Below are 18,297 nucleotides of genomic sequence, written 5' to 3'. Positions count from 1 at the left end.
AATGAGTATATTCCAAATATATTATTATTATTAATAAAATGTCTATTCTTGTGTCCATCAAGAATGAACATTAATTTCTATTAGTATAGGAGCACAGGAACAATAAGGTGTATGATGAATAGCTTCTCAATTGTCCACTGAAGCAATTTTTATCATTATTAGAACCTTTTTTTAGCAGATGATGATAGACCTTCTCTCTTTGATAATTAGAAATCACAGGACACATTTTTAAATAAAAAAATGTAGGTTCTTAAATGTTTTGGTGGAATAGAAAATGCTGATATTCAGTGCAACATGGGCTATATCCCCTGCTGCAAAGGTGAGTGGATGGAGTCCACTTACTCATAATTACTTTTCATTACAGGCCTAGCTCTGCTAAATGAAAAAATACCACTTTCCTCTGCTAAAGAACAGAACCATGACCTTTTCCAAGATGAAAAATAAGAGTTTGCTTTTTCTTTTGGGAATGAGAATCCTTTTGCTTCCAGATGTGCCCTAAGCTACTTCAAACTTGGGCATACAAATAGATTACTTCTAAAATTGCATTTCCTTGGTTCACAGTGGAAAGAAGATCAAGTTGTTTCATGAGAGGAATACAAGGAATTTCTGGAATGAAATGTAGTATTTTGAAAGACTGTGGTGGATTTTGAAAAGAAACAAACAAATAGGCTTTTTACTAAATTTCATGAACTTATTTTACTTCTTTCTATAGTATTTTCAGGTATATCCTCTTGTAGCTACTAAGCTTAAGAGACGATATTCTTTTTTGTTATTGTTTCAATGAATGAAACATATAAACAGAGTGTTCCAAAAATCTTAGTGCAGTAGCAAGTCATTAAAGCTTAAAAGTACTAAGATTTTTGGGACACCTTGTATATAATACTTCATTAACAAAAAAATTAGCAAATTAGCAGTTAGCAAAAACATAGATAGTTTGATTAGGGTTCTGGATTTGGATTTAGAGGAGCTGGGTTCAAAAACCAGGTAAGTCAAACCTCTCTGAGCCTTGATTTCCTCCCTATGAAAATTAGGGAGTTGAACTACATTGTCTTTAAAGTTCTTTTCAGCTCTAAGTCTATGATTTTTGACCTCATGATTTATTTCATGGGGAGATTCCACATTTCCAATTTTAGAGTTCATTCTTATATTTAGTCAAACAACAACAAAATCAAAAGAAATGGTTGAAAACTCAAATTTGCATAGCATTTTAAAGTTTGCAAAATGCTTTTGTTGTGTTATCCGTTTTAATCCTCAACCCTGAGAGTAGGGGCTATTATTTGAGGAAATTGAGGTTTATTAATTGAGATTGTATGATCCACACATCTAGTAAGTGATTGAGGTAGGATTGAACTCAGGTCCTTCTAAATGTTTACAATGTGTTTTCCTCATATCAATCCTGTAGGAAGTACAAGTATTATTATCCTCATTTTTTTGATGAGGAAATTGACTCAGATATATTATGACATGCTCATGATCAAATAAGAAAGATTAGAGCTATTCTCTGGGTCCAGGTCTTTTGGTTCCCAGACCAGTACTCTTTCAACTACACATCTACTTGAGTGTCATTCTACCTTTTCTTTTTACAAATACTATTTCATCTATGCTGTTATAAAACATGAACTATTATCACTTAGTTGTACTTTGGTCATATTTGCTATCTTTGTATGTCAAAATTAAATGAAATGGCTTTCATTCTGACCAAATGCCAATGATTATACATGTTGCTGATAAGGACCTTTTGTCCAGAATGCAAAAGTTTTTAGAGCAGGGATTATTTAATTTTTTTTCTTATTTTCCTAATGTCTAGTGCAATGCCTCACACATAATAGGGACTTAATGTTTAATTGAAATGAACTGGAAAATAGTTATAATGCTGGGTGCACAGTGGAGCTGGAGTCAAGAAGGTCTGAGTTCAAATCTTATCTTAAATGTTTGCTAGTTGAATGGCCAAGTTATGTGATGATAATTAAGTGACAACTTTAGCCCTTTTTGTCTCAGTTTTCTCATCTGTAAAATAAGCTGGAGAAAAAAAAATAGCAAACTACTTCAGTATCTTTGCCAGAAGAACCTTAAATGGGGTTATAAAGAGTGAGACAGGATTGAAAACGACTAAATAAGTTATGTGAGCAGTATCTTAAACACTGACTGCCTCAGTTTCCTTATCTATAGAATACGGATGATAATAATAACCACTTCTCAGGGCTGCTGTGAGGATAAAATGAGATAAATATTTGTAAAATACTTTATAAAACTTTAAGTGATTATATACATATGTATATGTATACACACACATATATATATGCTAGCTGTGTATATATATGTGTGTGTGTGTGTGTGTGTGTGTGTATATGTATGTATACATGTATCTTTTTTTTAGGAGAATCCTGGAATAAGATGCAATTCTATAAAAACAAACTAAAAGGGAGCTGCATTTAGGAAAAACAAAATCTAAACATAGTAATATTTCAGTTACTCAGAATAATTATTAAGCAAATATGTAAATAGACTAGCTGAGGACCAAAAAAAGGAAGTAAAAGCAAAATCAAAATTAAATACAATGTTTTGTACCTCTAAAAGAGTTATAAAGTCTGTGCTTTAAAGCTTATATACTTTGTGCATAAAATCATCTCCAACACCCCAGTCATTCTGAGTCTGTTCACTTTTATTTTACCTATAATTCTTTTCTTGTTTCCAAACTAATTTTAGATTCATACCAATAAAGTAGAGATGAGAGATGCTTCTTTTTGAAGGAGACAGCAAGAATGGATGGTTGAGAAAGTGATGGCAAGTAATCTTTGAAGACTTAAAACCTACAGCAATTCAAGGCCATTTATTATAAATAGTCTACTATATTCCATAAGATCTTGGAGACCATCATTTTATTAAAGTATTAGAAAATACTTAATATTCCTAATGATAGTTCTGAGTTTTCAAAAGTTTTCAAAAGAATTATAAAATGAATTCAGTGTGTTTTCTTTCATAAAGTGTTATTGGCCAGAACTCTGAACTTGAAACAAAGAATGCTTACAAGGTACTAAGTGGAATTGATAGAGACAATGGTTATCTGGTTTAGCATGGTTCAGTGTGATTAATTTAATCCTACAACAAATAATGGTTTCCTAGTGATACAATGATTGGTGTATACTCAGTGTGGAGCATATAAGCAGGGACTGAGAGCCACAGAGGAGAAGCTCTCAGGGCCAGAGAAGACAAGCACACTAGAAGCTCTCGGAAGCTGAGACAGATTCATTCCATTGTCCACCTTTGTGGTGGCTGGAGGTTGAAGCAAGAACCTTTGGATTCAGAGAGATTCTTAGGGCAGAGAGGTCACATGAGACCTCAAGCTCTCAGAACCAAGGAAAGAGGTAGGTCTCTAAGAAAACTAGCCAAGCCCCAAGTGAAGGAGATAAGACTTTGAAGGAGATAATAAAGGATTTGGACTTTAACACCTGGCTGAACTTGTGGTGATTACTGAACTGAAATGAAAGCTGCTCCCAGAGACCCCAGGAAAACCGAAACCAGAGAACATTACAATAAAGCATAAAAACATCTAAATATATTTTTAGTAAGATTTCAGTCTCAAAGGTAAATTAAAAATAAATTTGTGATTAAGGTGGGGAGGGGCTTCATTTCTTTACTTTTTGGATACTTAGTACTTAATATTCAATTTAGAGACAACAGACATCACATTTCATGAAAGTCAAACTACTGTCATTACCTTGGCCACCATTTCTTCTGATACTAATGGAGATAGCCCAGATCCCTGAACCCAAGAGCTTTTGCAATAACAATATTTTTCAGCCTCATTTTAAATGGTCTGATATCATAAACTTTAAGTTCATTATATAAAAGGTATTATAATTTGTTTTGTTGCTGTACTTTAAGGACCATAAGACTTTTCTATCTGACCTGAAGTTGAAACTTTCATATGTGTTATTTTTTACATTAGAATGTGTTTCTTATGAATACGCAGTGTCTATTTGTATCTCTAGTGTAAAGGCACAATGCCTTGCACATAGAAAATATTAATACATAGGTCATTGATTAATTTGCAATCTTTGTTCAATGAAAAACAATTTTGTTGGCTGAGTACAGAGGACATGGGTTCAAAGGACTACAGTCTTGCATTCATATAAAGAAATAAACCATTCTGAAGTACACAATTTGATATAGCTGAAGTAGTGCCTAATACAAAAATATAAAAATCTAGAAATTCAGAGTTCAAGCCAATATAGGTCATAATGCTAGGCCATCATATAACAACTACATTTATTTGTCTTGAAAGTTCCTAAATTTTTTAAAGAAAAAAACAAAACAAAACAGGTGATAGAGTTAATATCAAAGTGTACCCAGATTCATGTATAATCAAAACCTCCCTTAACCTTAAGCATCCATTGAATCCTCTCTTTTGTTTTCATTTCATGTGACTACCTTCTTTGTCTTTCTTTTTATATCTGTCTTCCCTATGTCTTTCTTTCCTTTTTTTCTTTTCCCCTGCCCATTTCAAAGAGATACAATACTGAAATAAAATATATTTGTACTTTGAAAGTAAGATCCATTACTTTTCATCCGTAGATGACATTCCCAGTTTATACAAGTGCTACACTAGACTCCCAAGTGCCCTTGTGTTCCAAGTTGGCCCTGATTCTGGCTTTTCTTACCTCCTAATTAAATCAGTTGTCAAATTTTGTTAATTTCATTTTAAAACTACCTCTCACTATCATTTCCCTAGACTGAGAGGATAAAAGGGATGGGAAATTCTGAAAAATGCTATAATAGTGGCTTTCTATAGTCAAGGTTCAAGGTTCTTTTCTGTTTCTTACTCATTTTCTTTTCTTTTCTTTTGGTATTTCCTTTTTTTTTTTTTTTTTTTTTTTTTTTTTTTTTTTTTTTTTTTTTTTTTTTTTTTTTTTTTTTTTTTTTTTTTTTTTTTTTTACTTTTATGATTGAGCTCTGCTCCTGGGATAAAGGGAGTGCTGTCCCAAGCTTCCTCTGCAACTCTTAGCCTTGGCTTTGAGCACAATAGCTTTTGAGAACCCTTTTGTTTGTAAGTGATAGGTTTGTCTGCTCTGTTCAGAAAACAGCCTCATTTCCCAAGTTTGCCTTCTGAGCTGGGATTGGAAGCTGCCCCACTGATTTGCTCATTTATTGAGCCAGGACTGAGGGTCTTAGCTGCTGATTTGCTGTGGTTAAGACCCTTTTACTGGCTTTCCCAGAGTCTGTCTGAGTTGAACTGAACATCCTTTTTACCCCAGTGAGACTGATCTTTCTTGCAGTCTTTGCAGTCTGTCTTGAGCCTGAGAGGGATTTCATTTTGTCACTCTCTGTTCAGAAGCTTGATTTCATGTTGTTTTCAAGGGAAATGGAGAGAGATTGAGTTGATTCCTGGTTTTACTAAAAAATGCTATTGTGGATAAATCAATAGAAATGATTAGGAAGAAGAAGAAAAGTGGACTGTTTCAGAGTATTAATATACCTATTTCTCACCGGCCAACTTATATTCTTTTTTTTCCGTGACTCAGTTGGGGTTAAATGACTTGCCCAGGGTCACAGAACCAGGAAGTGTTAAGTGTCTGAGAACAGATTTGAACTCAGGTCCTCCTGACTTTAGGGCCGGTGCTCTATCCACTGTGCTATCCCTGGCTAACTTATATTTATTTTAGGAAATATTATTTTTTTCTAAAAAAATTTTAAAAGACAAAAATAGAAGATGGATTCTTGCAAAGTCAGGAGAACTGGAGCTGAATGTAAAGAGTGATATGTTCCTATAAACAGAACTGAAGTTCAGAATCAATTTAAGTTGATGATGAATGCCAAAGACACCACACACATGTGCATATTTATTTATTTATTTTAATAATTTTTTATTGACAGAACCCATGCCAGGGTAATTTTTATAACATTATCCCTTGCATTCACTTCTGTTCCGATTTTTCCCCTCCCTCCTTCCACCTTCTCCCCCAGATGGCAAGCAGTACTATACATGTTAAATAGGTTACAGTAGATCTTGGATACAATATATGTGTGCAGAACCGAACAGTTCTCTTGTTGCTCAGGGAGAATTGGATTTAGAAGGTATAAATAACCCGGGAAGAAGAACAAAAATGCAAGCAGTTTACATTCATTTCCTAGTGTTCTTTCTTTGGGTGTAGCTGCTTCTGTCCATCCTTGATCAATTGAAACTAAGTTAGATCTTCTCTTTGTTGAAGAAATCCACTTCCATCAGAGTACATCCTCATACAGTATCGTTGTTGAAGTATATAATGATCTCCTGGTTCTGCTCATTTCACTCAGCATCAGTTCATGTAAGTCTCACCAATCCTCTCTGTATTTGTCCTGCTGGTCATTTCTTACAGAACAATAATATTCCATAACATTCATATTGTGTGTGTATATTTATGTATGTATGTGTATATAAGTGTGTATATATGTAATATTCTTCTCTAAATTATAATGTTCTCTGGGAGCAAGTTTTTCAGGGGGCTTCTGGAGGCAGCCTTAGTTTCAGTTCAAAGTGATAATCACCTCAAATGCAGTCAGGAGTTAAAGTCCAGCCCTTTATCTTCTCCTTCCAAATCTTGTCTCTTTCCTTGGGCCCGGTTAGCTTTCTTAGAGGCTGATCTCTCTCCTTGGTTCCAAGAGCTCTTGTCACTAGTTCTTTGCCTTTCCAGCTTCAGCTTCTAGCTCCCTCCGAATCTCTCCAGCCAGCACAAAGGTGGAAGAAGGAATGAATCTGACTCTGCCTCTGAGAGTGGGCTTGTCTCTTAGACTTGCGAATTTCCTGGACTGAATCCTGCCTTGTGAATCTCCCCAAGTGCATCCTGGTTGAGGCTCCTAGCTTATATATGTTCTCTTAAAGGTGTGAACTCTAATAAGTACTAAGTACATGTAGAGAACTGTTAAGCACCCTGCTAAACAACCATTGTCTCTATCAATTCCATTCACTTAGCACCTTGTAAGAATTCTAACATCTCCAGATTTCTTTTGATTTAGAATATAGGTGGCTCACACTCTCCCTGACATCTCAGGAAGGGAGATGAAAACACCAAAGGAAATGGGAAGTCAAATCAGATTAGTGGGTTTCTGAAGGGCCTCACTCTTAAAACAGGTATACATAAATCCATCAATATGGGAAGGATTACACATAATTACATAAATTACATAAGCACATGGCAATATAACACAGGCTAGTAGTGATGTAACAAATAACATGAATCAACATGAGAATTTACACATGTCCATAAGTCCTAGAAATAGTCCAAAAGAAATCTATTGTCCATTAGTTCATGTGCCAGGAATCCAATAATTCCCACAAGCTTTGAAGTCCTGCAATAGTCTCATCTTGCATTAGGAAATCCAGTGATACCTGATGGTTTTCAAGTCCTGAAACAGTCTCATCTTGTTTTAGGGAATCAAATGATTCCTGCAGATTTTGTTCTTAGGTCTTCTCCCTTGTTTCCAGATTTTTCTCTTTTTCTGTCTCTCTCTGATGGACAAGGCAAATATGCCTTATTGCCACCCATCTGTTTCCTTCTCCATCTGTAGGAATACAAGCAAACCCTCTCTCCCAGGCAGTTAACCTATCTAGTCCCTTCTATGTACTGCTTTTGGGATTTCTCCTCATTACCTGGCAATTATATTGAAGCTGCACTGGACACTGCCCTGTTGGTTTAAAAAGCCTGTATTCTCCCCAATTGTAATCCCTTTCTGCTATCTGATTGCTTTTTGGCTGACTGATCATGTAATCCCTTTCTGCCACGTGATTGCTTTTTGGCTGATAGATCACATCAGAGTCCTGAATTTCTCTGAGTGTAAACTCAGCTGCCATCATGCCCCACCTGTCTTTTATATGATATCTTGGAGCTGGGCCCTGCCTCTCATTTTCCTGGGTCAATCTACAGTCTGAGGCTCAGTGGAAGCCCTTGTGGCATCTTCTCACTCTTATCTCCATATCTATATTGGGCTCTCAGATGTCCTATTTTTCCACACTGAAAGCATCAGCAAATTTCTCTAGAAGTCTCTTGCCAAGAGGGACCCTGTCTTCCCATGTTCATCATAGCATGGGTATAATAAGCACTTGTGCCCACAGTGGCATAGCATCTTATGATCTTCTCTAAAGGAGCATCTTTGAGTAGTCCCACATAATTCTTTTGCAAACCTCATTAGCATTTTCCTTAGTTGTCTGATCATAATTTTTGTAGCTGCATTTTTTCAATGGTTCTTGTGATAGCTGTTTGCAAACATCCCACAAAATCAGCAAAAGGTTCATTGAGACCTTGCTCTATTTTTGTGAAAGCTTTAACTACATCTTTCTGTCTGGGGAGGGAATCCCAAGATTTTATTGCAGCCTTAGAAATTTGCTCATACACTGTTATGGGATAATTAATCTGTTCTGAATTCTCTCCATATGGGCCTTCACCTTCTAGTTGGTCAAAAGTGATTTGTATGTTAACTCCTGTTTGCCTATTTCATTGGGCTTGAATCCTACATAATTCATGATACTCTGAAAGCCACAACAAGTTTTGTCCAGGTTCTAAACATGTCCCTGCTATGGATTTCCAATCACTCAGGGTTAAGATTTCATAAAGCCAAACTATCTAGTAACATCTTAACATAAGATGATGTAGCCCCATAAAGAGTGCAACCCTTTTTCAAATCCTTAATTTTTTCCAAATCAAAAGGAGTGTATCTTCTCCTTTTTTTGACCTGAAGAGTCAAGCAATTCAATCACAGGGTATGCATTTATAAAATCAGATACATCCTGTCCTTCATTTTTTGTCTTAACCAGTGCTTTTAGTAATCTTGTCATAGGCTGCTTAATAGGTGGTTCTGTTTGTGTCACTGCCTCTCCCTCTCCTTCATCTCCCTCCACCCATGACAGGTTAATTTAGGGAAGTAGGTCAGGGGATGGGAAATGCTCCTGTTGTGAAGTGCCACACTCAGAATTGTACTTAACATCATTCTTATCTGATTCTTCATCCTTTTCACCTAGTTTATTTAGTTGGCTCCTCCCCCTCCTGCTCTTTCATCTTTTTCCTTATTCTAACACTTATATAATTTCTTAAAGCCAGTTGTATTAAATTATATATATTAAGTATATTTTTGAAATTTGAGTTTGGATTGGAATTGTAGTATTCATCTAGTTGCTCTCCTACTAATTTCCACTCGTCTGGATCCAATTCTTTTTCCATAGAGAACCAAGGAGATGTGTACTGTATAGTTTCTAAAAGTTCAGTGATCTGCTCCCAAATTATAAACAAACGTTGGCTTTTCATAAGTCTGACAATGCTCTCTAAACATTTTCCTTGAAGAGGAAAAGCAGGCTGTTTTCTAAATATTTGTCCCATTTTAGCTGAACTACTATTTTAGCCCTTTAACAGTTTCCTTGTTGTGCTCGCCCTAATTTCTGGGTCGAGGAGACTTTTCCACTGGATCAGGATCATGTCTGCTCCACGATGGGCACCAAAATGTAATATTCTTCTCTAAATTATAATGTTCTCTGGGAGCAGGTTTCTTGGGGGGCTTCTGGAGACAGTCTTAGTTTTAGTTCAAAGTGATAATCACCTCAAGTGCAGTCAGGAGTTAAAGTCCAAATCCTTTATTTTCTCCTTCCAAATCTTGTCTCTTTCCTTGGGCTCGGTTAGTTTTCTTAGAGTCCTATCTCTTTCTTTGGTTCCAAGAGCTTTTGCCACTAGTCCTTTGCCTCTCCAACTTCAGCCTCTAGTTCCCTCCAAATTTCTCCAGCCAGCACAAAGGTGGAAGAAGGAATGAATCTGCCTCTGCCTCTGAGAGTGGGCTTGTCTCTTAGACTTGTGAATTTCCTGGACTGAATCCTGCCATGTGAATCTCCCGAAGTTCATCCTAGTTAAGGCTCCTAGCTTATATATGTTCTCTTAAAGGTATGAACTCTAAAAAGTACTAAGTACATGTAGAGAACTGTTAAGCACCCTGCTAAACAACCATTGTCTCTATCAATTCCACTGACTTAGCGCCTTATAAGAATTCTAACATATATGTGTGTGCGTATATATATACACACACATGTATGTACGGAGCCAGAGGAGTATCCAAAAAAACTATTTCTTGAGAATAGATGGGCCAATGGGAATGCTGAACTACTCAACTCCCATTTTGCTTCTATTTTCTTTTTATCTTTTATCTTTAAATTTATTTATATTTATAAATATATAAATATATTTATCTTTTATCTTTGATTTGGAAAGTGTAGACCAAATATGGTTAACTGGTAGATAAAGTGGAATATATAAAAGGAGATGGTTAGATCAAACTCAACTACTCAAAATGAGTTCAGATCACCAAACCTGTATTTGAATACCAGTGTTAGTTAGAACTGCTTGATATGTTCTTGAGCCTATGTTGAAATTTCTGATAGGGATGTAGGACTATAGAAAATGTTCTAGCTTTCCAAAAAGGAAAGAGTTGGTACCTGGGAGCTATTAGTGATGACTTCAACATCTATTCTTAGCAAAATTATAAAAAAGGGATAATTTTTGAGTACTGACGGTGATAATAATGATAATAGTAACTAAAGACCAATATCAATTTATCGGGATCAGACTTAGCTGATTTTTTTGGACAGATTTACTAGAGTGGAATATTAGGAAAATTCTAAAGACACTATATATAAATTCAATACTTGGAAAAGTCTCTCATCCTACTATTGTGGACAAAACGGGGAGATATGGACTGAATTATAGTACAGTTAGGTAGATTTGAATCTAGTTGAATAATACAACTCAAAGATTAGTTATTAATGGTCTAATATAAACTTGGAGCATGGCTGTTAGTAGATTTTCCTAAAAATTAGTCTTAGACATTGTACTGTTTTCTTCCATGTTGGGCCACTTGCTTCTCTGTTCTTATGGACTCTTTTGTCTTTTTTATTGCTGAACTTTTTCCTTGGTTTTGGACTCATGGTTATATATCTCTAAGAATGTCAAATGATGCCACACTAGACTTCTGAGTACTCCTGTGCCTCAGGTCTTACCCCTGACCCTGATTCTGACTAGGTTAAATAGAATATTATCATTATGCTACTTTTTATAAACTAATTTCTTTCTCTTCTTTTGAAAAATAAGACATTTGCCTGAATTTGGTTTTCTCCAATTGTCTAACATTCTTTGAAGAAGGAAAAACCATATCCTAGTTGTATTTTATTCTTTCAAGTGAATAAATCACTCTTTCTTTATTGTTTGACACAGTGAAAACAAAAACAAAAACAAACAAAAAACCCCATATAGGACGTATCCAGTATATACAGAAAATAAAAGGAGCTGTAGGCATGTAAGAGTTACAGAGAGGGCAATTAAGATGTTTACAACATAGAAAAGCATAGAATTTTTAAGCAGAAGTGGAACCTTAGAGATTGTATAGCTCCAATTGCTCATTTCACAGATGAGGAAACCGGAGTCCAGAGAAAAAAAGTGATTTATATCTGGTCACATTGCTAGTTACTAGTAGAGCTGGAAGTAAAACTCAGGTCAGATAGGTTTTGTCCCTATCTCTCTCTCTTTGTCTCTGTCTCTGTTTCTCTTTCTCTTTCTCTATCTCTCTATCTTTATATAATCATTTCTGTAGTAGGGATAGCAAATTCTTGAGAATCTTAGTTTTACTTTTTTTGGCTTTTAATCAAAACATAATATTAATATCCATTTTAGAATATGCCATAGAAAATACAAAAGACTAGAAGTTGAAAAGTGGAGAGAGGAAGAGGAGGAAACATAAAAGAAGTGGGCTTATAGGTAGAAGCAATGAGAGTGGTAATGTCATTGTCTGGCTTATTCTAGAGAAAGGAAATAAGCATTTATTAAGTGCCTACTATGTACCTGGCCCATCACTAAGTATTTTAAAAATATCTCAATTTCTCATTGCAACAATCTAGGAGGTAGGTGCTCTTATTATTCTTATTTTACAGTTGAGGAAACTGAAGCAAACAGAGGTTAATTGACATACCAGAGGTCATACATTTAGTAATTGTCTAAGGTTGGATTTGAATTTTTATCTTTCTGGTTCCAGGTTTAGTGTGATATCCATTGCACCACCTCACTGCCTCCAGAGGGAAGGAAATTCAGGAAATTAAGAGAAGGTCTGCTGGCTTAAAGGCACTAGAGTAGTACATCTAGTAGACCATGAATTCCTGAAGTCTTAAGGGAGGGTTCTGAAAGTGAGTTCAGGAGTATAATTCAGGAGAGGGGGTGGGGAAGAAAAAGAGGCAGGACTCCTATAGGGAACAGTAGTCAGAATGCCAACATGTGGCTGGGGCTAGAGAATAAACAGTCCAATCTCCTGATGTGTTAAAGAAAAAACACAGTGATCTAGTACAAACAGACAGACATGCTTTGTGTCTGAAATATAAGGATCTTTTATTAGCTCATATGCTAACCTGCCTCAAATGTATGCTGGAGAATTGAATAAAACATATTAATTATTTAATTGGGGAAATAGTGCCTGACACATAGTAGGTACTTAATAATACTTGTTGATTCATTCATTCAACTACAATAAATCCTTTGCTTGATAATTTGCCAATAAATGTATTGCATTGAACTATGGGATAAGAAAATTTAGAGATAGAAGGGATATGGTCCAATGGAAAGAACATTGCATTTGAAGTCAGAGGACCTGGGTTTGAATCTCAATTCTGTCATTTACCCTCTCTGTGACCTTAGGCATAATTTAATGTCTCTGGGCCTGTTCTTCATCTATAAAATGAGAGAGTTGAATCATTTCCAGGTCTAAAACAATTATTGTGTAAAATTACAAATGAGTAAATCTAATTCCTTCATTTTACAAAGGAAGAAACTGAGAGAGGTTAAATTATTTGTCCATGATTATAGAAATGGTAACAGAGATGGAGTTTGAACCCATGTCTTCTTACTCTAAATCTAATGTGTTTTTTTTTTTTTTTTCTGACAATTCTTTTTGGCACAGTACATTTATAATGAAAATAAAAAAGAAATGTAGTAGAAAGTATCTCCAAAGTTCAGATTTATGAGAATTGTTTTTTTATTTGCTGTTTCAAATAAAAGTAGTAAAAAACCTGGGCTAAACGTAATCAGCACCATCTCTCCTAATCATGGAATCATTGACTTTTAGAAGTGGAAGGGACTCAAGACATCATCTAGCCCTCTTATTTTCCAGGTAAGAAAATTGAAGCCAGGAAGAGGCTTGCTCAAACTTACATGGCAACTTTTAGAAGAACTAGAATTAGAAACCCACATTTTATAGTTCATTGGGCACTGAATTTGAATCTATGAGACAAATTCCACTTCCCCAAGTTATAAAGGGCACACTACTCTGGGTTAATGAAGTGTAAAACAAAAGAAGAATGTTAATTAATATTTAATAATACTAAATTCTAGAAGAAAAATAATTTGGACAACCTTTTGGACTTGTTATAATTGGTTTAGAGCTCTGAACTCCCACCAGTTTCTCTGTGACCATATTGTACAACAGATACCAAGTAAAACATGAATGAATTTAATTAAGATATAAAATTGACAAACAAGAAGATATTCTTTTTCTGTCATATACAAATGGGTACAATTCTTTACAAATGCCAGGGATAGTACTACCTCTTTATTATTCTGGGACTCTGATAATAGCACTTGAAGAAACCTTGATTAATCTACCTATGCACACTTATAGCCCTATCAGCCATTTGTAGTAGTTTCAGTTCTGAAGTTAACTGTTTAAATAGACATGAGGGAAGATTCTGGAAATATAAGAGGAATTTTTCTAAATATATTTCCATATTCGTCATGTTGAGCAAAAAAAAAATCAGGTGAAAATGGAAAAAAAAAAACATGAGAAGGGAAAAAATAAGCAAGCAAATAAACAACAACAAAGGTGAAAACACTATGCTTTGATCCACATTCAGTTTCTATAATTCTCTCCTTGTACTTTGAATCACTTCATTGTTGAAAAGCACCAAGTCCATCACAGTTGATCATCACATAATCTTTTTATTTATTTATTTTTCTTTTAAAAATGTTCTTAAGTTAATCTAATTTTTAATAAAAAAAATGACAATTTTATTTTAAATTTACTTATTCAGTGCCATACCAAACTACCAAAATTATTATTATTTTTTAATTATAGCTTTTTATTTACAAGATATATGCATGGGTAATTTTTCAGCATTGACCCTTGCAAAACCTTCTGTTCCAACTTTTCCCCTCCTTCCCCCCACCCCATACCCCAGATGGCAGGTAGACCAATACATGTTAAATATGTTAAAGTATATGACATAATCTTTTTATTACTGTGTACACTTTTTTTTTTGGTTCTTAGCAAATTATTTTCAAACAGATTGCCTGAGAGTTAACTAGGTGTGATTGTTTTAACTCTCTTTCCTTCTCCTCTCTCTTTCCCCCTCTCCCTTTCTCCCAATACACATTTCTAATCAGTTGCTGAATTTTATTATTTCTGCTTCCACAGTGTGTCTGACATCCAACTTTTTTCCCATACTTACACAGCTACTAACTAAATTCAGACCCTCATTATCTATAGTATCATCTATTAAACTGTTGCAACAACTTTCTAAGTGACCTTCTTCAAACCTCTGTCCTCTTCATTTCATCCTCCATACTGGTGAGAAAGAAATTTTCCTTCACTACAAAGCTTTCTGTGCTGCTCTCTATCTCATTAAATTCCAGTAGCTTCCTATTGCTTCTAGAATCAACATAAACTTTTCTGTTACTCTTTTAAAGCCTTAAAGAATAATGCTCCAGCCTATTTTCTAAACTCCCTTCCCACACTCTGTGATAGAGCCAAATCCATTTTCTTTTTGTTCTTCACAAACAATATTCCATTTCCCATCTCCATGCCTTTTTACACTTGCTTAAGGTCTGGAATTTCTACAATTATTTCTCCTTTCTATTTCATAAAATCCTTCTCTTGCAACAAGACTTAGCTCAACCACTACCTTTTACATGAACCTTTTTTGATTCCCCCAATTACTAGTGCCCTTCTTCTAAAATTTCTTTGATTTAAAATACTTTACATTCTTTCTCTTTTAATTTATTCTCCATATGCCTATATAAATCCTGTTAAAACATAGGTTCTGGATGAGCAGATATTATTTAAGTTGTTATATTTGCCTCATAGTGTCTAGCACAGTGATTGTCACATATTACACTTGTTGGTTGATTGATTTTTAGGACACTAGAATTTTTTCTTGTTTACCCTTCCAGGGTCATCAGACCCCAGAGAAAATGTCTGGTCATTTGAAAACAAAACAAAAAAAAAACAGGGATATTACATAAGCTGTTTTAAAACATTTGTTCCCTTCAGTCAGAATATGGAAGAAAAAGATTTGTTGAGTGTCTGGATAATTTTTACTGCAGTTAATCAACTATTTAAACAGATTGATTTTATACCCATCTCTTTGTGTTTCTTGGACCACTGAAGACTGAGTCAAGTGGTTAGATTTATTGAGCGTCCATTGTGTATGGAGCAGTATACTGGGAGCTGTAATATCTGCAACATTGATTTATTTGTCAGTCAAGGTACAATTGTCTTCTAAGTTCAATACTGGGAATAGCTTGACAGGAATATTGGGGTTGGGAGAGAGAGAACTGTGTATTCTTAGAGACAGTAATTTTTTTTCCTTCTAAAAGCATGTTTACTAGCACACTAGTGAAAAGCATGAGAAAAAACCCAACATATTTGAAATAATATTAAAGGTGTTAAAGAGATGAAAATATAATAATATTCAATTATACAATACCGAGTAAAAAATTATAAAATACTGGATGAAACCAAACTGAACTTTGATGTCAAATGCACAATGAATTGTCATATCACTAAATTTGAACTGACTACAGATTTGTGTTTGCTTAATGCTATCCACCTTCTAGTTTATCCTACATGAAGCAGCATGATTTCCCCCTCCTCCATATGGTATTTATATGTTTATCATCTATTGCTCAGACATCTATAATAGTTTATTATTGACTTTTATGTTACTAGTAAAAGAGGAGGATCTGAGGAAACATTTTGTAAAATATTCAAAGAAAGGAAAATGAAAACAAATTTTGGTCAGGTCTCTCAACATCTAAAAGGCTTAGTTTCATCATCTGAATAAAAAATAAAAAAAGGAATAGTAGTAGTTTTACTTCCAATTTCAAAGGGTTCAAATGAGGGGAAATATTTTACAAATCTTAAAGTATCATAATACAAATTGTCATCAGCTGGATATACTAATATATAAATTGATTTCCTTGATCAATACAATGATCTGAGACAATTCCAAAGGACTAATGAGGAAAATCATTTCTCTCAGAAAAATGATGAACTCTGAATGCAAAATGAAGTACAACTTCCTTAGTTTATTTTTGTTGTTTTTTTGTAATATAGAAATATGTTTTATATGATTTCACGTATATTACTGATATGCTTTTTGCCTTCTAAATAGTACCCAAGTCTTTCACAGCTGATCATTATGATCTTACTGTTATTGTGTACAATGATCTCCTGGTTCTTCTCACTTCATTTTGCATCAGTTCATAGAAGTTTTGTGATGTTTTTTCTAAAATTATTCCCCTTGTCATTTCACAGAGTGCAATTGTACTCCACAAAGTCACCACAAAGAGAGGTAGGATAAATATTTTTGTATATATAGATGGTTTTCCTTTTTGTTAGTATGACTGGGTCAAAGGTTGTGCACAGTTTGGGTATAGTTTCAAATTGGTTTCCAGAATCATTAGACCAGTTCACTACTATACTAACAATTTATTGGTGTGCCAGTTTCCCCCTCACTCCCTCTAACATTTGTAATTTCTGATAGGTATAGGGTGCTCCTTTAGAGTTGTTTTAATTTTCCCTTTTTTCAATAGTGATTTAGACCATTTTTATATGACTATAGATAGCTTTGATTTCTTCTTCTGAAAATTGCTTTTCACCATTTATCAATTGGAGAATAGCTTTTATCTTTATAAATTTGACTCAGTTTTACACTCAATTTATATTTAAGAAATAAGACCTTTATAAACAAATTTGTAATTTTTTGATATTATTCCATTATCTCATAAACTGGGGTACCTTTTAGAATAATATAATTTCCTTGATACCTTTTAATTAGGTCTATTTTTTGTTTTTGCATTGTCTGAGATCGTGGTTGCCAATCCTGCCTTTTCTTCAGTTTAGCTGAAGCATATTAAATTCTGCTCCAGCCCTTTTTAACTCTTTGTGTGTCTTTCTATTTCAGGCATATCTCTTGTAAACAACACCTTGTTGTATTTTTTTTTCTTATTTATTCTGTGTTTACTTCAGTTTTGTGGGTGAGCTCATTCCACTCAGATTCACAGTCATGATTATTATGAATGCATGTATATATGCATATGTATGTACATATATGTAAGAGTACATATACATAAATGTTAATGTAAATACATGTATGTATTTATTATTTCCTTTTCGAACCAATGTGATAAAAGTGACGTTCAAGCATTGCCTGCATCCCTCATTTCCCTCTCCAATGTAAAAACTCTTCCTTACATGCCTTTTTTAATGTGAAAACATATTGCCTAGTCAACCTATTTGCTCTCTTCTTTCAGTAAATCCCTCTTCCTTAACCTTCATTTTTTTTTTTAAAGATAATTCTAAAATAATTGACTCATGACATCTATGTAAACTTTTAACTATCTGAATAATTATAAAGTTCTTAGGAGTTACACATAACATATAACATAAGAATGTTAACAGTTTAGTTTGCTGAGTACTTTTTAGGGCCATCCATCTACCTTTTGGGCCCATTTTTCACCCAACTCTCATCTGTGATCTGAGAAGAATCAGTTTTCCACGTCAATTGTTTTTCTAATGAGATATTTCATATTTTTCTTTTTTTTCATTCTTTTGATTTTGTTTTATTGTATGTGTATGTGTGTGTGTGTGTTTGTGTGTGTTTCCTGGAATCATTGATTTGCACTTGCTTATTCTAGTTTTTCTTCAGTGAAATTTTGTATCTCTTTTTCCATTTTTTTAAAGGAGTTCTTTTCTTCAGTGTGAATGTTTGTGCCTCTTTTTGTCATTAAGCTAATTTTGTTTTCTTTAGTATTTTTATTCTTCTTTTATAAGTTGTTAATTGCCTTTTCATAATTTTATTGAATCACTCTAATTTTTTTTCTTGAATTTTTCTCTACTACTCATGTTTTTCTTTAGCTCTTCCAGGAATTCTTGGTGGGCTTGAGTCTGATTAGCATTTTTCTTTGAAGCTTTATTTGTAGTTATTTTCACATTGTTGTCTGAGTTTATATAGTAGTCTTCCTTGCTACC

Source organism: Sarcophilus harrisii, chromosome 6, assembly GCF_902635505.1.
Source record: "Sarcophilus harrisii chromosome 6, mSarHar1.11, whole genome shotgun sequence".
Lineage (NCBI taxonomy): Eukaryota > Metazoa > Chordata > Mammalia > Dasyuromorphia > Dasyuridae > Sarcophilus > Sarcophilus harrisii.
Note: the sequence above shows the minus strand (reverse complement) of the source record.